This window comes from Panthera tigris, chromosome B1 (genome assembly GCF_018350195.1).
Source record: "Panthera tigris isolate Pti1 chromosome B1, P.tigris_Pti1_mat1.1, whole genome shotgun sequence".
NCBI lineage: Eukaryota > Metazoa > Chordata > Mammalia > Carnivora > Felidae > Panthera > Panthera tigris.
The window spans coordinates 11,642,138-11,659,313 of NC_056663.1; the positions used below are offsets into that span (position 1 = coordinate 11,642,138).

Sequence of the window (17,176 nt, forward strand, 5' to 3'; positions counted from 1 at the left end):
ATCAACAAAATTATCCTAAAATTTTGAGTTAGGTAGCTTAAAGACTATGAAGCTTATAGGTCTCTCAGTAGTTCAAACTTTGCAAATAAAGATTTAAGGACAAATATCTTTCATCCAGAAATATGTTTATGAGTTACACAAAGGTTCTTCGTTAAATCTTCTTTGAAATTTAAACACTAAAACTTGTTTATAGTCACATGAAATTTGGAAGTAAAGTTGGATACAGAAATATGGACAGTCTTCATATATATTGGTAAATTTATTAATAAGGAGCTGAATTATTCCAAGCATAGGTTATAGCTAGATATAACACCATAGTTAAGAAGAATTTTTAAGGCAAGTCTCCCATAAAATTCATGTTTTTTATTTATAGATAATTTATTGTTCAATATAAGTTATATATAAAGTGTGCAAGGCTTAAATGCACAGTTCAACGAATTATTTTAATGTGTACTCCTTTGTCACCATTGTCTCATGAGAAAAAAAAGTAGTGTCATTATGCCAAAAGTGCTGTGTGATATTCCTCCCAACCAGTACTAGCCTTTATTCTGTCTAAAAATAATCTCTAGTGCTCGCTTCGGCAGCACATATACTAAAATTGGAACGATACAGAGAAGATTAGCATGGCCCCTGCGCAAGGATGACACGCAAATTCGTGAAGCGTTCCATATTAAAAATAAATAAATAAATAAATAAATAAATAAATAAATAAGTAAAATAAAATAAAATAAAATAAAATAAAATAAAAATAATCTCTATTTTGACTTTTTAAATAATAAATTCTTTTTTGTATTTTCAGACCCCAGGTTTGCATCCCTACTTTACAAGAATATATCACTCCTCATTGTATTTTACTTTGGCTGATTTTTGAACTTTATTTTTTTTTGAACTTTATATGAATCAAATCATACAGTATATGTGTATTCTTCTATCTAGCGTTATGTTTGTTGGCTCTGTGTGTAGTTGCTTTTCATTGTTATTGCTTTATAGTATCTAGTATATAAATGTGCCATTTTCAGTTTATCCATTTGACTGATGGGCATCTGAGTTCTTTCTAGTTTGGGGCTATTATAGATGACACTGCTAAGATCATCATTGTCCATGTCTTGAGTACATCTGAACTCACTTTGGGGGAGGATTTGCCAGTAAGTAAGTTATAGGGAGTTGCATCATTGCCTCTAGTAGGTAAAGCCAACCTGTTTTCTAAAGAGTTTGTGTGAGTTTTCACCCCCCATTGGCAGTGCCAAGAGAGTGCTAGCCTGTGAGATTGCCACTCCCTTTAATTTCTGCTGTTCTAGGGTGTCTGGTTTTACCTTATTCCACTTATTAAATTCAGGGTAATGACACATGTACTGAAATATTTTTATATTTAGAAAAGCATCGATTTCTAGATTTAATACTTTCTCTAATGTTTAATTAAGGTATTGCCAGTAAATTATTTAATATCTAACTCTCAATAATTAAGAACAATTATTTTCTGTAGTACTTGTCCCTTAGTCTAATTTTACTTTTACCCGATCAAATGCCATCCTTCAGATTGTAAAGATAAATTACAAAGTACCCTGTTAACCTCTCTGTGAGTTAATTTTATGTAATTAGAATCTTACTCCATTTCATTAAGGTACTTCTTTTCCCTATGCAAATAATTCCCCAGGGAGAGACGGTTAAGCACACAGAACTTTTGTATAGTTTTCTCATTTTTATTTGCCATAAAGTATGTTGAGATTTTAAAACTTTGTCTGAAATTTCCTTCCAATGTGTTTCCTGAAGTTGTGGTTCAGTTGCATGAACATTTTGCTTTGATACTTCTTCTGGGTCTAGTGATACTTGGTTCCCTTTATTCTTAGAATAAGGGGATATTAAAAATCAATAACAACTGTGAGCTTTATAGGCAATAAAATCGTGTTAGCAAACAGGCTTTGGGGGAACTAGATATTACTTTCCAGGAATGCAAAAATGCCAAAATGAGGAAGGCTTTGCTCTGTGTAACATTTCCCAAGCTGACCATTCGAAGTTTCTCCGAACAGTTTCTGCAACATCCCTTTGCTGGGTTGTTTGTAAGGTTTGTAAGGAATTTTGTTTTTGCCATGGATAAACACATGACTATTGACTTTTCTGCAAACCAGAGTAGAGAAGGGTAGGCGAGTGACTGTTTTCAGTTGCCCAGCTCACAAGAAGCTTCCTTGTATGGTGGCATTTCTCACCAGGATCCTGCCTCATGTTCCTCTCTCTCTTTGTGTTTTATATGCGATGGCTTCCTCTGCTTAGCTACAAAAGTTGTCCTGGATCCACCAAAGTTTCATCCAGAGATGTCTTGAAATATCTTGCCCTTACTATTTTCTTCTTCGTTTCCTTTATCATGTAGAAATTTATCTTTTTCCTCTTTACTGTCACTTTAATGGGGTTTTATTAGGGAGAAGCAATAAACTCAAGTCCCTCAACATATCTTACTGATTGCCTACAGAAATTCACTTATTTGTTTTAGCACAAGCAGTAAAGAAGAGTTAGAGAATCAAACAAATACCTTCTTTGGTGCACATTTTATTTTACCCGTTAATGGGTTATAAAAATTTTGTCAGATCCTAATCACTTTCTTGGCTTAATGTTGAAATATGCCGTCGGATTATATTTTTTTCACAGTTTATATGTGATTTGGTAAACATACCTAAAAGTTAGAAGAGACATTAATTTTCTAAGTGTATTCTTTGCTACTTTCCAAAGCCAGAGTTATTTTCTCTTTCTTACAGTTATTTGAAAATATCACAGGATTTTGTTTTTCTATGCTAAACAATAGAACATCATTTCTAAAAGCATGGGGATTTAAATATTTGTCAGGAATAAGCTGTAAATTCTTCTGGGACTAGAGCTTGCTGGGGTGGCTTATTTTTGATAATTTTCTCATTCTTCTTTTCATTCTGCTCTGCTCAGGTGTTACACCAGAAATAATGTAAGGTGTCATTCTTTATGCAATAAGTTCACACAAAATATACATGGAGTACATGGAAAAAGCATGAGAGCAAGTCCGCTGCACGCACTCTCTATCTCTTTCTCTCTCACCTTCTTTCCCTCCCAACTTCCCTTCCTAGAGGTGATGGTCTTTCTCTTTCCTCTCCTTTTTCTATACAAGTGTGTAAAGACACGCACGCACACACACACACAGAAACCACCTGTTTTCATTATCATTATTCTTTTCTGCTATCAAAATGTGCCATTCTTCTTTACATTTGCCAAACAGGTTTACTCTGAAGAGCTTTGCATGTCTGTTCACGTAACCACATCATTCTTCTTAATCTTTCTTCATTTTTCTTGTGATTTGTTTTGTTTGGATTTTTGCCTTTTATATTGTGTTTCCTATGTATCTGGACTTTGCTTTCATGTTGACAATTTTGATTACCTTATGTGTTTCGGTAGATCTTCTGGTTTCCTTTTTCTAGTATTTAAACATTTTATACCTTATTTCTTATCCTCTCATGGTATTGTTATATTGAACATATATTTAAACATTTTTAAATCAATGTCTAGAGTTAAGGGGCTCATCTTTCCTCTGCAACCCCAACTCAACATGCTTTTCCTGCTCTTAATCCAAACTCCCAGAGTAAATTTCTAATAATTTTGTCCTAAGGATAATTGGGGAGTAAGTAAGCCTCATAGCACTGTTGCTATGTTTTATTTTTATTTTTTTTAATGTTTATTTATTTTTGAGAGAGAGAGAGAGAGAGAGAGAGAGAGAGAGAGAGAGAGAGACAGACAGACCATGGGCGTGTGAGTAGGGGAGGGGCAGAGAGAGAGAGGCAGACACAGAATCCAAAGCAGGCTCCAGGTTCCGAGCTGTCAGCACAGAGACCAACCCGGGGCTCAAACCCACAAACTATGAGATCATGACCTGAACCGAAGTCGGCTGCTTAACCTACTGAGCCACTCAGACACCCCAGAGCACTGTTGCTGTTTTAAGCCCTGTTATTAGGTTTCTCTTTATCTGTTTATTGCTTCTTACATTGTAAATCTTCCTTCGAGGAGTGGAGTTTTCTGTTTCTCCCATGCTATACATTTATGTTTGCATTATTTTCAATGTGTCGTTGAGAGAGAATAGGATTCTATGTTCAGATCACTTTTTTGTCAGAAATTCAATGACTTTGACGTTATCATCATCATCCAGTATTGCTGAGGGAACCTCCAATTATGAAGGAAATCTGTTTATAGTTCCTCTGCCCCATTCTTGGTCTAATTGTTATTTTTTCTCCCAAGCCATTATGTTCTTCACTGTTTCCTGATTCTTACATTTTGTTCATCTCTCATTTTTAAAAATTATTGTCTCTGAAAATAGCTTTCCATTGTTTTTACACTTTAACAGCTTAGTTGACCTTAACATTATTAAGTAGGAACCATTTTCCCGTCGAGTATTTTAAAAATTCTGTTGTCATGTAGCATTTAATTATGAGCATGTATGCCTTTTTGTTCTTGACACCCTTTATAGTTGAACTATTTTCTCTGCTTATCAGAGAGTAGGAACATTTTTTCCCCTTCCGTTAGGATTTCCCCCAAGATGTGTCCAGATGTGAATCTCTTTACATTTATTTTACCTTTCACATAATGAGCCTTTGCAATTTTCCACACATAGATTTTTCTTCAGCCCACTAAACTTGTCTTTAGTTATGTGCTATCTATTACTTCTTCTCTTCTGTTTTCTCAGTTTTCTTCTTTTAGGAGACCTGTCGTTATGAGGTTTGAGGTTTATGGATTGTCCTCCCTACCTAACGCTGCTTTCCCAGCATTTATTTCTATCTTCTTATTTTGTCCTCTGAGGTTAAAAGAGTATTGCTTAAATCATCTACTTTCCTGTTTTGATTTTTTGAAGTGTCATTTCTACTGTAATCACTTGGTCAATTAAAAAAAAAATCTCTGTCTTTCAGACACACACAGCCCCGCCCCATACATCCTGCTCCCCCCCACCAAAAAAAAAAAAAAAAAAAAAAAAAAAAAAAAAAAACCAACAAAAAACAAAAAACTGGCTGAGAGAGGTACAGGAAAAATATTTTAAGCAATATATTACAGCCACACAGTGTTTTACTTTTAGTTTAAAAGAAATTCCTGCATGAAATCCAGTTCATGATTTTGGGATGGAATCGAAAAATTGTAGTTTACTAAATATTCCTAGGGCATTTAATAGGCCATGAATTGTTGCATATGAGATGTTCTGTTGTGTTTGGCGTTTTAAGTGGCCCATTTTATCCAATATTCATGATTGATCATCCAAATTTTATGTAAGTGTAACTTTTCCTGGGCCACAAGATGGTGTTTGGAATCGAGTGCTGAATGATTCACTTCAGATTCCACTTTTTTGAAGAAAATTTCAAAAATATTTTCAATATTAACTATATTGTAACTACATAATTTAGCTTGCAGTGATTATAACATTTAAAGAAAATAATTATTAAAGATACTTAGACTGAAGGCCATTAAGTACTTATGTTTTTAACAGGTAAAATTCACTGAAAACTCGCAATGTATAATTTTTGCATTGACCATTACACTAAATCTTTTTTAAAAAATGAAAGTTACATAAGTACTAGTAAAGATACCTCTACAGACATAAAAGGAATGTTTTAAAAGCCCAAAAGAAAAAGCTATATCTCAAAATTAAATATTCTTCTAAAGGTATATTCTTTTAGAATAAATAATGTATTTATGTATTCTTTTAGAATAAGTAAAAAGGAAAGAAAACCTGTGTATTCATTGAACTCAATTCATTTACATCAAACTTACAAGATTGTGGTATAGTACTCTTTTGCTTTCGTGAGAAAACTGAGGTTGTGAAGCAATAAATAACTTGATCACAATTACTGTAAAAATAAATGACCATTAAATCTCAAACCTAATGTGTTTCATGTCTTTTGACAAAACATCCCTCTTTGTCATATAGTAGTTTTTTTAAACCTTGAGATCCAGAGTATTAAGCTTGTTTTTAATATTTACCTCCTAGGCATTGTCACTTAAAAAATAAAAAGGAAGAAATGATGTGTAAAAGTATAGAGAAGATTGATAAGACCTAGCACTTATTGAGGATCTGTTTACCAATGAGTTATGTACTATTATCCCTATTTATAGATGAGGAAACTGAGACACAAATTTCAGTAATATTTCCAAAGTCCTACAGCTACTACGTGGTAGGGAGTGAATTTAAATCAAGCAGTCTGACTCTAGATTCAACCCTCCTGAACTCATGACAAGCTACTGTTTTCCCTAAGATGTTGCCAAACACTACCACCCCAATCTGAGGTTGTCAACATTGATACATTTTCTTTTTCTTTAATGAAAGAAGTAAAGGAGAAAACAAAGTTAGAGAGGGAGGGAGGCAAACCATAAGAAACTCTTAAAGACTGAGAATAAACTGAGGGTTGATGGGGGGTGGCAGGGAGGGGAAAGTGGGTGATGGGCATGGAGGAGGGCACCTGTTGGGATGAGCACTGGGTGTTGTATGGAAACCAGTTTGACAATAAGTTTCATATTAAAAATGTCTGTTATGAAGGTAAGTTAATAAAACAATTTTTATGAGGATAAAAAGAAGATTCACAATAAAATTGAAATTCCCAGCCCCATCCATTTCTCCCTTTAGGCAATGTTCAGCATGAGCTTAAGGAATAGCCTGTCTGCTTCTAAATAAATGTTTACATAGATGTCCAATATGTGCACACTGGTACTGTTTCTATATGTGAGGCATGGTGTCTTCCATATTTTTCTGAAAATTATTTTTTCACTTCATATTAAAATATATATAAGTGGTATAGGACAATTTATTCTGTTTTATTCTCCAGTATCCCATTGAAAGAATAAATTGCATCTTTCCTTTCTCCTTTAGAAGCCTTTTAAAAATACCTTTCTCCTGTGAAAACCTTTTGAAAAAAAAAGGTTTTACTATTACAAGCAACATCATACTAGGTATTAATGTACATGTTTCCTTGTGCAAAAGTTTGAGAAATTCTCCTGAGCAGTGTCACCTAGATTATATGATGGGGAGGTAGAGAACATGGGCCAGCGTGTAAATTAGCACACTGCTTAGTTCATTAAGAAAGTTTTGCTTAAAAATGTCAACTAAAAAAATTGTGAGTTTGCTGACATGGTTATAGTTGATCTATATCACGCATCTTAAGTAACACAGAAGCTCCTTCCCTCATTGTGTGCATGTAACAGGCTGCCAAGAGCAGTCTTCAATGACCACCCTGTGTAGTGTGGCTCTAGCACATATATTAGGAAGCAGAATTGCAGTAGGGAAGGTTTCTCTTACCGTTCACTGCCAGTTTGCTCCTCACTGTGGTTTATACCAATTTTACTTCCCCTGACAGCTCATGATGTATTCACTTACCTCTTGTTATCATTAGCATTTGATATTGTTGGTCACTTAAATTTCTGCCAATCTAGTAGATAAGGTATGGTGTCTTACTGTGTTAATTTGCCTTTTCTTTATTACTAACTTCTTTATATGTTGTCATTATTAGCTTTTTTCTATATATTTATTACCACTTGGGTGTCTTTTTTTTTTTTTGAATGCCTGTTTTTTTTCTAAGTAGTTAAGACCTTATAGGGGAGCCTAGGTGGCTCGGTGGGTTGAGCTTCTGACTCTTGATTCAGGCACAGGTCATCATCTCATAGTTTAGTGCATTCAAGCCCCGTGTTGGGCTCTGTGCTGACAGTGTGGAGCCTGCTTGGGATTCTCTCTCCTTTCTCTGCCCCATCCCTGCTCACACTCTCACTGTTTGTCTCAGAATAAATAAGCAAACTTAAAAAAATTTAGTTGAGATTTTTTTCCAGCTTTAGTGACATATAACTAGCATAGCATTGTGTAAGTTAAGGTTGTGATGATTTTATGCACATATATATTGCAAAATACGTGCCATAAAGTCATCACTAATGAGAACAAGTAAGAAATATTCTCTTAGCAGCTTTCAAGTATATAATACAGTAATTTTAATATGGTTACGAAGATGTATGTACATTAGATCCCAAGAGCTTACTCATCTTATAACTTTGACCATTATCTCTCCGTTTCCCATACCTTGTAGCCCTAGGCAATAGCTATTCTACTGTTTCTATGAGTTTGGGTTTTTTCTGATTCCACATATCAGTGAGACCATACAGAATTTGCCTTTCTGTGTCTGACTTCTTTCACTAAGCATAATGCCCTCAAGGTCCATCCATGTTGTTGCAACTGGCAGAATTTCCTTCTTTCCATGGCAGAATAATATTCCACTGTGCATATGTGTGTGTGTGTGTGTGTGTGTGTGTGTGTGTGTGTGTGTCTTAACATTTTCTTATTCATTTACCCATCTATGTCCACTTAGGTTGTTTCCACATCTTGACTATTATAAATGTTGCAATGAATTATTTCCTTCAGATGTATACCCAGAAGCTGAAATGCGGATCATATGGTGGTTGTGTACGTTTTTGAGGAATCTCCCTAATGTTATCCATAATGGCTGTACCAAATTACATTCCCACCAATAGTGTACAGGAGTTCCATTTTCTCCACATCCTTACCAACACTTATCATATCTTTTTTTATGAGAGCCATTCTAACAGATGTGATGTGGTATCTCACTGAGGTTCTGATTTGCATTTCCATGATGGTTGATAGTGTTGAGCATCCTTTCATGTACTTGTTGGCCTTTTGCATGTCTTCTTTGGGAAATGTCTATCCAGGTCCTATGCACCTTTTTAAATTATATGTTTTGCTTTTTTTTGGTTTGTTTTGTTTATTTTTTTGGTACTGAGTTGCATGAGTTCCTCATATATTTCTGTATTAACCTCTTATGAGATACATGATTTGGAAATATTTCCTGCCTTTTCATGGATTGCCTTTCCAATTTGTTGGTTGTTTCTCTTGCCATGCAAAACCTTTTTAGTTTGATGCAGTATTGCTTGTTTATTTATATCTAGTTCCTTGTCTTTTTACTGTCATTTCTAAAAAATCATTGCCAAGACCAATGCCAAGAAATGTTTTCTCTGTATTTTCTTCTAGGAGTTTTATGGTTGCAGGTCTTACATGTAAGTCTCATTTATTTTGAGTTTATTTTTCTGAGATGTGTAAGATAGGGTCCTGATTTTGTTTTTTTTTTTACAGGTGAATACCCAGTTTCATCCATACCATTTATTGAAGAGACTGTACTTTGTTCATTGAGCATTAATGACTCCTTTGTCAACAGCTGATGACCATACACGCATGGGCATCGTCTATTTCTGGGCTCTTAATTCTGTTCCATTGGTCTGTATATTGGTTTTTATAACAGTGTCATGCTTTTTCATATACCACAACTTTGTATTATAATTTAAAGCATGACGCTTCCCACTTTGTTCTTTCTCAGTATTGATTTGGCTATTTGGGGTCTTTATGGTTCCATACAAATTTTAGTTTTGTTTTTTTCTATTTCTGTGAAAATGGCGCTGGACTTTTGAGAGGGATTGCATCAAATCTATAAATGGCTTGGGGTACTATGGACATTTAATAGTATCAATTCTTGTGATCCATGAACATGGGATATCTTTCCATTCTTTGATGTCATCTTCAATTTTTTTCACTTTTCATAAGTTTTTTACAATTTTTGGTATAGAAGTCTTTCATCATTTTGGTCCAAATTATTCCTATTTTTTGATGGTGTTGTGGCTGGGATATTTTCTTTATTATTTCTTCAGATAGTTCATCATTATATATAGAACTAAAACTGATTTTTGCATCTTAATTTTTTTATCCTAAAACTTACTGATTCATTTATTAGCTCTAATAGTTTTTGGTAGTGTCTTTTGCCTGATTGCTCTGGCTAGGGCTTTCAGTACTATACTGAATAAAAGTGATAAGAGGGAGCACACTTGTCTGGTTGCTAATCTTACAGAAAATGCTTTCAATCTTTTACATAGAGTCGGATGTTAGCTGTAGGCTTGTCAGATGAGGCTTTTAAGATTTTCAGGTATATTCTTTTTATACCCAGTATGTTGAGTGTTATTATCATGAAAGGGTGTTAAGCTTTGTTAAATGCTTTCTCTGTATCTATTGAGATAACCATATAATTTTTATTCTTACTCTGTTAATGTGATGTATCACATTTATTGATGTGGTATATTGAAACACCCTTGCATGTCAAGGATAAATTTCATGTTATCAAGGTGCATGATCTTTTTATGTGCTGTTGAATTTTGTTTGTATTTATTTTATTGAGATTTTTTTGCTTTCATATTCATCATCCTGTAGTTTTCCTGTTTTTTTTTTTTTTTTCCTTGAAATGTTTTATTTGGCTTTGGTGTTAGTGTAATGCTGACTTTGTAAAATGAGTTTAGTAGGCATATTCCCTGCTCTTCAACAGTTTTGAAGAGTTTGACATGTATAGGCAGTTAGTCTTTAAATTTTGGGTATAATTCACCAGTGAAATCTTCTGGTCCTAAACTTTACTTTGTTAAAGATTTTTAATTACTGGGTCAGTATCTATACTCATCAGTAGTCTGTTCAGATTTTCTATTTGTTTGTGATTCAGACTTGGTAGATTGTATGTTCATAGGAATTTATCTAGTTTCTTCTGAGTTAGTTAATTTATTGGCATTTAATTGATCATAATAGTCTCTTGTGATCCATTTTATTTCTGTGGTATCAATTGTAATGTACTCTCTTTCATTTCTGATTTTTTATTTGAGTGTTCTCTGTTTTTTGTTTTTTATTAGTCGCAGTAAATGTTTGCCAATTTGCTTATCTTTAAAACTAGAAAACAAAACACTATTAGTTTGGTTGTTGGTTTCTGTTGTTTCCGAGTCTCTGGTCTCTGTTTCATTTACTTCTGCTATGATCTTTGTTATTTTCCTCCTTTGGTAATTGGGCTAGGTTTGTTTATCTTTTTCCAGTTCCTTGAATATGAAGTTATTCTATGTATTTGAGATCATTTTTTCTTAATGTGAGCCTTTATTACTATAATCATACCTCTGAGGACTGCTTTCCCTATGTCTTATAAGATTTGGTATGTTGTGTTTCCCTTTTTATTTGTTTTTTTTTTTTAACTTTTTTTAACGTTTATTCATTTTTGAGACAGAGAGAGACAGAGCATGAATGGGGGAAGGTCAGAGAGAGAGGGAGATACAGAATCTGAAACAGGCTCCAGGCTCTGAGCTGTCAGTATAGAGCCTGACGCGGGGCTCGAACTCACGGACCGTGAGATCATGACCTGAGCCGAAGTCGGACGCCCAACGGACTGAGCCACCCAGGCGCCCCACCTTTTTATTTTTTTCAAGACAATTTTTTTTTAATTTCTTCTTTGACCCTTTGGTTGCTAAGAGTATTTTGTTTAATTTCCATACAATTGGGAATTTTCCAGTTTTCCTTTTATTTTTGATTTCTAGTTTTATACAAAATGCTCAGACAAGAGACATGGTATGATTTCAGTCTTCTTAAACTTGGTAAAACTTGTTTTGTGGCCTAATGTATGATCTATGCTAGAGAATGTTCTGGTGCATCTGAGAAAAATGTGTAGTCTAGTGCTGTCGTGTGGAAGATACTTACTGTGTATGTCTGTTAAGGCCATTTCATTTATTTTTTTTTAAGTTATCATTTATTTATTTTGGGAGAGAGAGAGAGTGCATGAACTTGCACTTGTACCAGCATAAGAAGGGGAGGGGCACAGACAGGGGGAGAGAGAGAATCCCAAGCAGGCTCCACACAGTCAGCCCAGAGCCCAACAGGGGGCTTGAACCTTGGGATCATGACCTCAGCTGAAATCAAGAGTTGGACGCTTAATCAACTGAGCCACCCAAGTGCTCCAAGACCATTTCGTTAAAGTGCAGTTATTGGGGCACTTGGATGGCTCAGTTGGTTAAGCGTCCCACTTCGTCTCAGGTCATGATCTCACGGTCCGTGAGTTCGAGCCCCGCGTCGGGGTCTGTGCTGACAGTGCAGAGCCTGGAGCCTGTTTCAGATTCTGTGTCTCCCTCTCTCTCTGCCCCTCCCCTGTTCGTGCTCTGTCTCTCTCTGTCTCAAAAATAAATAAAGGTTAAAAAAAAAAAGTTTAAAAAAATAAATAAATAAATAAAGTGCGGTTACTGATTTCCATCCGGATGATCTGTGCATTGATAAAAATGAGGTTGAATTCTCCTAGTATTATTGTAGTACTGTCTATTTCTCCCTTCAGGTTTGTTAATGTTTTCATTATATATTTAGTTTCTTTTACTTTGGGTGTATAAATATTTACAAATATTATAGCCTCTTGTTGGATTGATCCTTTTATAATTATGCAAGACATTCTTTGTCTCATTACAGTGTCTTTTTAAAATTTTTATTTTATTTTTTTAATTTTTGAGTGTGAGAAAGACAGAGAGACAGAGAACAAGTAGGGGAGGGGCAAAGAGAGAGAGGGAGACACAGAATAGGAAGCAGGCTCCGGGGTCTGAGCTTTCTGCACAGAGCCTGTTCATGACCTAAGCCGAAGTCGGATGCTTAACTGACTGAGCCATCCAGGTGCCCCTACTGTTTGTCTTAAAGTCTATTTTATCTGATATAAATATAGCTACACCTGCTCTGTTTTGGTTTCCATTTGCATGGAATACCCTTTTCCATCCCTTCACTTTGAGTCTATATTTGTCCTCAATCCTGAAGTTAGTCTCTTGTAAGCAGCATATAATTGGTCTTATACGTTGTTTTTGTGTATATTTTTTGTTCCATTCAGCCACTCTGTATCTTCTGATTGCAGAATTAAATTCACTTACTTTAAAAATAATTATCAATAGAAAAAGACTTAAACTGTCTTACTGGGGTTTTTTTTTTTTTTTTTGCCTGTTTTTGTTTCCTTTCCTCTTTTTCTCTTGCTACCTTCGTCTGTGAATTGATGATTTTTCATAATGATGTGCTTTGACTCCCTTCTCTTTATCTTTTATTTTTATACTGTAGGTTTTTGTTTTGTGAGTATTGTAAGGCTTATATAAAACCTTCTATGGATATAACAGGCTATTTTAAACTAATAATAATTTCACTTGGACAACATCCAACGTCTCCTCTTTACCCCTCCCGTATTTTTGATGTCATAATTTACATCTTTTAAATTGTGTATCCATTAGAAAATTATTGTAGTAATAGTTATTTTCAATAGTTTTTTTTCCTTTAACCTTTACACTACAGGTATGTGATTAATGCACCATCATATTACAGTATTAGGGTGTCCTGAATTTGATTATGTACTTACCTCTTTACATTTTCGCATGTTGTAATGTTATTAATTTGCACCCTTTCACTTCAGCTTGAAGTACTTCTTTTAGCATTTCTTGTAAGACAGCTCTAGTGTGATGACCTCCCCTGGCTTTTCTTTGTCTTGGAAAGTATTAATCTTCTTCATTTCTCCAGGTAAAATATTCTTAGTTGGCAGTTGTCTTTTTTCTCTCAGCATATTGAACATATCTTCCTACTCCCTCTTGGCCTACATGGTTTCTGCTAAAAAAACACAAACAAACAACCATAATAAACAACAACAAAATAAAACAAAAAAAAAAACTTTTATGGCCTTATTAGAGTTCCTTCGTATGTGATGATTTTTTTTTCTCTTTCTGCTTTAAAAAAACACAACTCTTGTAGTCCTTGATTTTAGACAGTTTTCTGATCATATGTCTTTGTGAATATCTCTGCTTGAATCTGTTTGGGAATCTATAACCTTGGTAAGGTTGTATTTCCAAATCTCTTTCTAGATTTGAGAAATCATCAACCATTATTCTTTAAATTAGTTTCTTCCCTTTTCTCACTGTGTTCTCTTTCTCAGGCTCCAGTAATGCATAAATTATTTCTCTTTTAGAAATCCTATGGTTCACATAGGCTTTCCTCACTTGCTTCCTTCTTTCTTTTCTTTTCTCTTCTTTTCTTTTCTCTTCTTTTCTCTTTTCTTTTCTTTTCTTTTCTTTCTTTTCTTTTCTTTTCTTTCCTATTCTTTTCTCTCTTCCTTTTTTTAAGTTTTGTTCTCTTCTGACTGGCCAATCTCAAATAACCTGTCTGTTACTTTACAGATTCTTCAGTTTGATCCAGTCTGATGTTAATGCTCTCTTTTGTATTTTTCATTGTATTCATTATATTCTTTAGTTCCACATTTTCCTTTTGGTCTCTATTAAACTTTTTGTGGAGATTGTGCCTTGTTTTCCAGATTCCTTTGAATTGTTTTCCTGTGTTTTTTTGTATCTCAGTGGGCGTGCTTAAAACAACTTATTTGAATTCTTTATTGAGCAAATTACAGACAGATTTCCATTTGTGCAGAGTTGATTACTGGGCAGTTATTGTGTTCCTTTGGTGGTGTCAAATGTCCTTAATTTTTCATTTTTCATGTTCCTTCAAGTCTTAGGTTGTTGTCTTCACATTCAAGGGAGTCACCTCTTCCAGTCTTACTGACTGGCATTTGGGAGAGAAATACCTTTCTTCCATCCTGTTTGAGGTACTGAGTCTTTCTCAGAACTTTTCTATGTATATTCTTGCTCCACACATCTTGGTCACTCTTGGAGGGGGGAATTCTTAAGAGTGTATGCCTTCTCTCAGTCCTGTCAACCAAGTCAAGTGTTTGTAATTTCCTTCTGGCTTTTCCTAGGATGCTGCTGGTTTCTCAAGTTTGTTTGCTTTCTTCCAGTCCTGCAGAGTTGGGCCTGCTTGCCATGTCCTAAGGCTTGCTCTCTCTGTCCTGGGGACATGCACAGGAAGACCACCATAGGGTGAGGGAACTAGTGGGTAAGGCCTGTGGAGCATTGGGGATGTCCGTGGCCTAGTTGGGGGATCCATGGGTTGGGCATTTCTAGTGGCTCATGGGTGTGCTTCCTGATGGAGTCTGCAAAGGATTGAGTAGGATTTGCATTCGTTTGATGCCCTCTGAGTATCCTGGCTGCTGGTCTCCCAGCTTGTGAGCATGTAGCACACCTCAGCATTCTGGATAGGGTGAGAAAGAAGTGAGTCTCTCTGGCAGTGTCCTGCAGAGCTGGGGAAACTGGGTGCTGACTCACGTGCTCTCACTTTCCCCTGTGGAGAAACCGGGAGCCAAAAGGGTCTCCCTTTGCATGGAGCTGTTCCACCTTGCAAGAGGGGTGACATGGGTAACGTAAAACTGTTCCTCTTACCTCCTTCAGTTCATTCAATCTTGAGATTTTTGTTTGTTTGTTTGTTTGTTTTTGTTTTGCTTTGCTATCTGTTCCAGTGGGGTGCTGAAGCTTCTCCGTTGGACTCTCAAACTTCCACAATGGCACTCTCGTCCATGGGTGATTGTTTAAATCAGTGTTCTTTAAAGGGAGGATGGTGGAAAATGCCTGTTACAACACACTGATGACATCGATCTCCAGAAAGATCTTATTCATTTTCTTTACCTTTTTCTCCTCTCAGGTTATATGTGTTTTCTAATTAATTTGTATATGTTATTCTAAATTTATAATCAAATATTTCTTGTATTTTTTCAGATATCTTTTATCATGTTCCCCCATGTTTTTAAAACTTCTGTTTATTTGTTCTAATATCCTTTTAATTTTTAGATAGAAAACTTTAGCAGTCTTTTTTTTACAGTTGGCACTACTTTTGTATTGAAACTAATACTTTCTACAACCAAAAATATAAAGATTTCTTTTTGTAATGTTATAGGTTTGTTTTGTGTTTAGTTTTTTCTTACGTGTAAGTCTATATCCAACAAGAAATTATTTTTACAGTATGAGTCATCATACTGATTAATTCTGTTTAGTTTGCATTTATTTAATAATTCATCCTTTCACATTGACATATAATGACACCACTATCAGGTGCCATGGACCTTTTCTGAGTTCCTTCTTAGCCTGTGTTCTAATTAATTCTGGCCACTGGGTATTGTTTTAATTATTCTAACTTAAATTTTATCATTAAAAAAAACTTGTCTTTTTATGCAAGTACCCACACCGTGTTCTCTTTCCAATTTTTTTTTGAGTATTGAATATCCATTCATCCAAAGAAATTTCAGCTTCAGATGTATATGTTCAGTACCAGAGAGCTGTTGGGATTTTGAATGGTAATATGTTGATTTCATAGAACAATTTGCAATAGTTAACATCTTGATGATACTTATGTAATATGTTAACAGCCATATCTATGTAGAACTCACTGTATGCTAGCACTTTTCTATGCATTTATATGCATTTATTTATTTTTCCCTTGTCACAATATTATGAGGTAGGTATTTAATTGCATCCATTTTACAGGTTAGAAAACTAAGGCATGGAGTGTTGAAAAATCTTGTCTTATTTCAAATAGGTAGAAAGTGGTGAAGTTAGGAGTTCAACCCAGTTTATCTGGCTTTAGTCATTGCTCTTCTACTGAGGGTACTGTGTTGTCTCTTAGTTCTCTATCCTAATATGTTATTAAATATGCCCCTTCCCCCCTAACTTTTTTAACCTTCATGTTAGAACGCAACCTTGACAAGAACAGATAATATTTTTCTTTTTTTTCCACTGTTGTATTTCCATGTCCTAGAATGGTTCTTGGCACAAATTAGATACCCAAGGAATATTTCTTAGAATTAATGAATTTCAGTTGTTTTAAATCTTGGAGCGTAAAAGCACCCCAAACTGTGAACTGTCCAGGACTCTTTGGAAGGATTCATTTTTCCATTAACATTATCCTTCCACGACATCAATAGACAGTGTAATATTTTTTAAAGCTATCCAATCATGTATTTGTTTATGCATTTCAAAGTATTGTACATTTCTACCTGCCAGCTGAAGGTGATATTGTCACATCCTATCATCTTTTGTAAATAAAAGCCTAAAACAAACATTTTGCATGCATCTCATGTGAATTACGAAGGACTTCAAGCCTTGATATGTCCTCAAGACCAGTACCTTAGGACCTAAGAATCCCTAATGTGTTAGGCCTTTTTCACACAGTTCTTACATCCCTATGGTGAATGCTATGCAAACTTTAGAAGTGTTGGTGTTAGAAATAATTGTTTTCTCCTTCTAGTCTGATGTAAACATTTGTCAAGAAGTGAGGCCATATTTCATTCTAACTGTTTTTCTCCATTTTTCCAGGCACAAACTTTTTTCATTCTTTATAAAATATAGACGATTAGAAGCCTAGTCTTGTACATAAGAGTGTCGCACTGACTGACTTATTCCTGGTGAGGTTTTTTGGTATATTCATTGTTGTACATCCAATTTCTGACCAAGCTGAGTCCTTCAC

The 17,176-nt window shown here is 35.0% G+C and overlaps 1 non-coding gene across 1 annotated transcript; it reads left to right on the top strand.

The window, feature by feature from the left end:
• The first annotated feature begins 568 nt into the window (after nucleotides 1–568).
• Nucleotides 569–675, top strand: LOC122238169. The gene has a single exon (XR_006217131.1). It is a non-coding gene; the product is annotated as a U6 spliceosomal RNA (small nuclear RNA).
• Nucleotides 676–17,176: the final 16,501 nt, after the last annotated feature.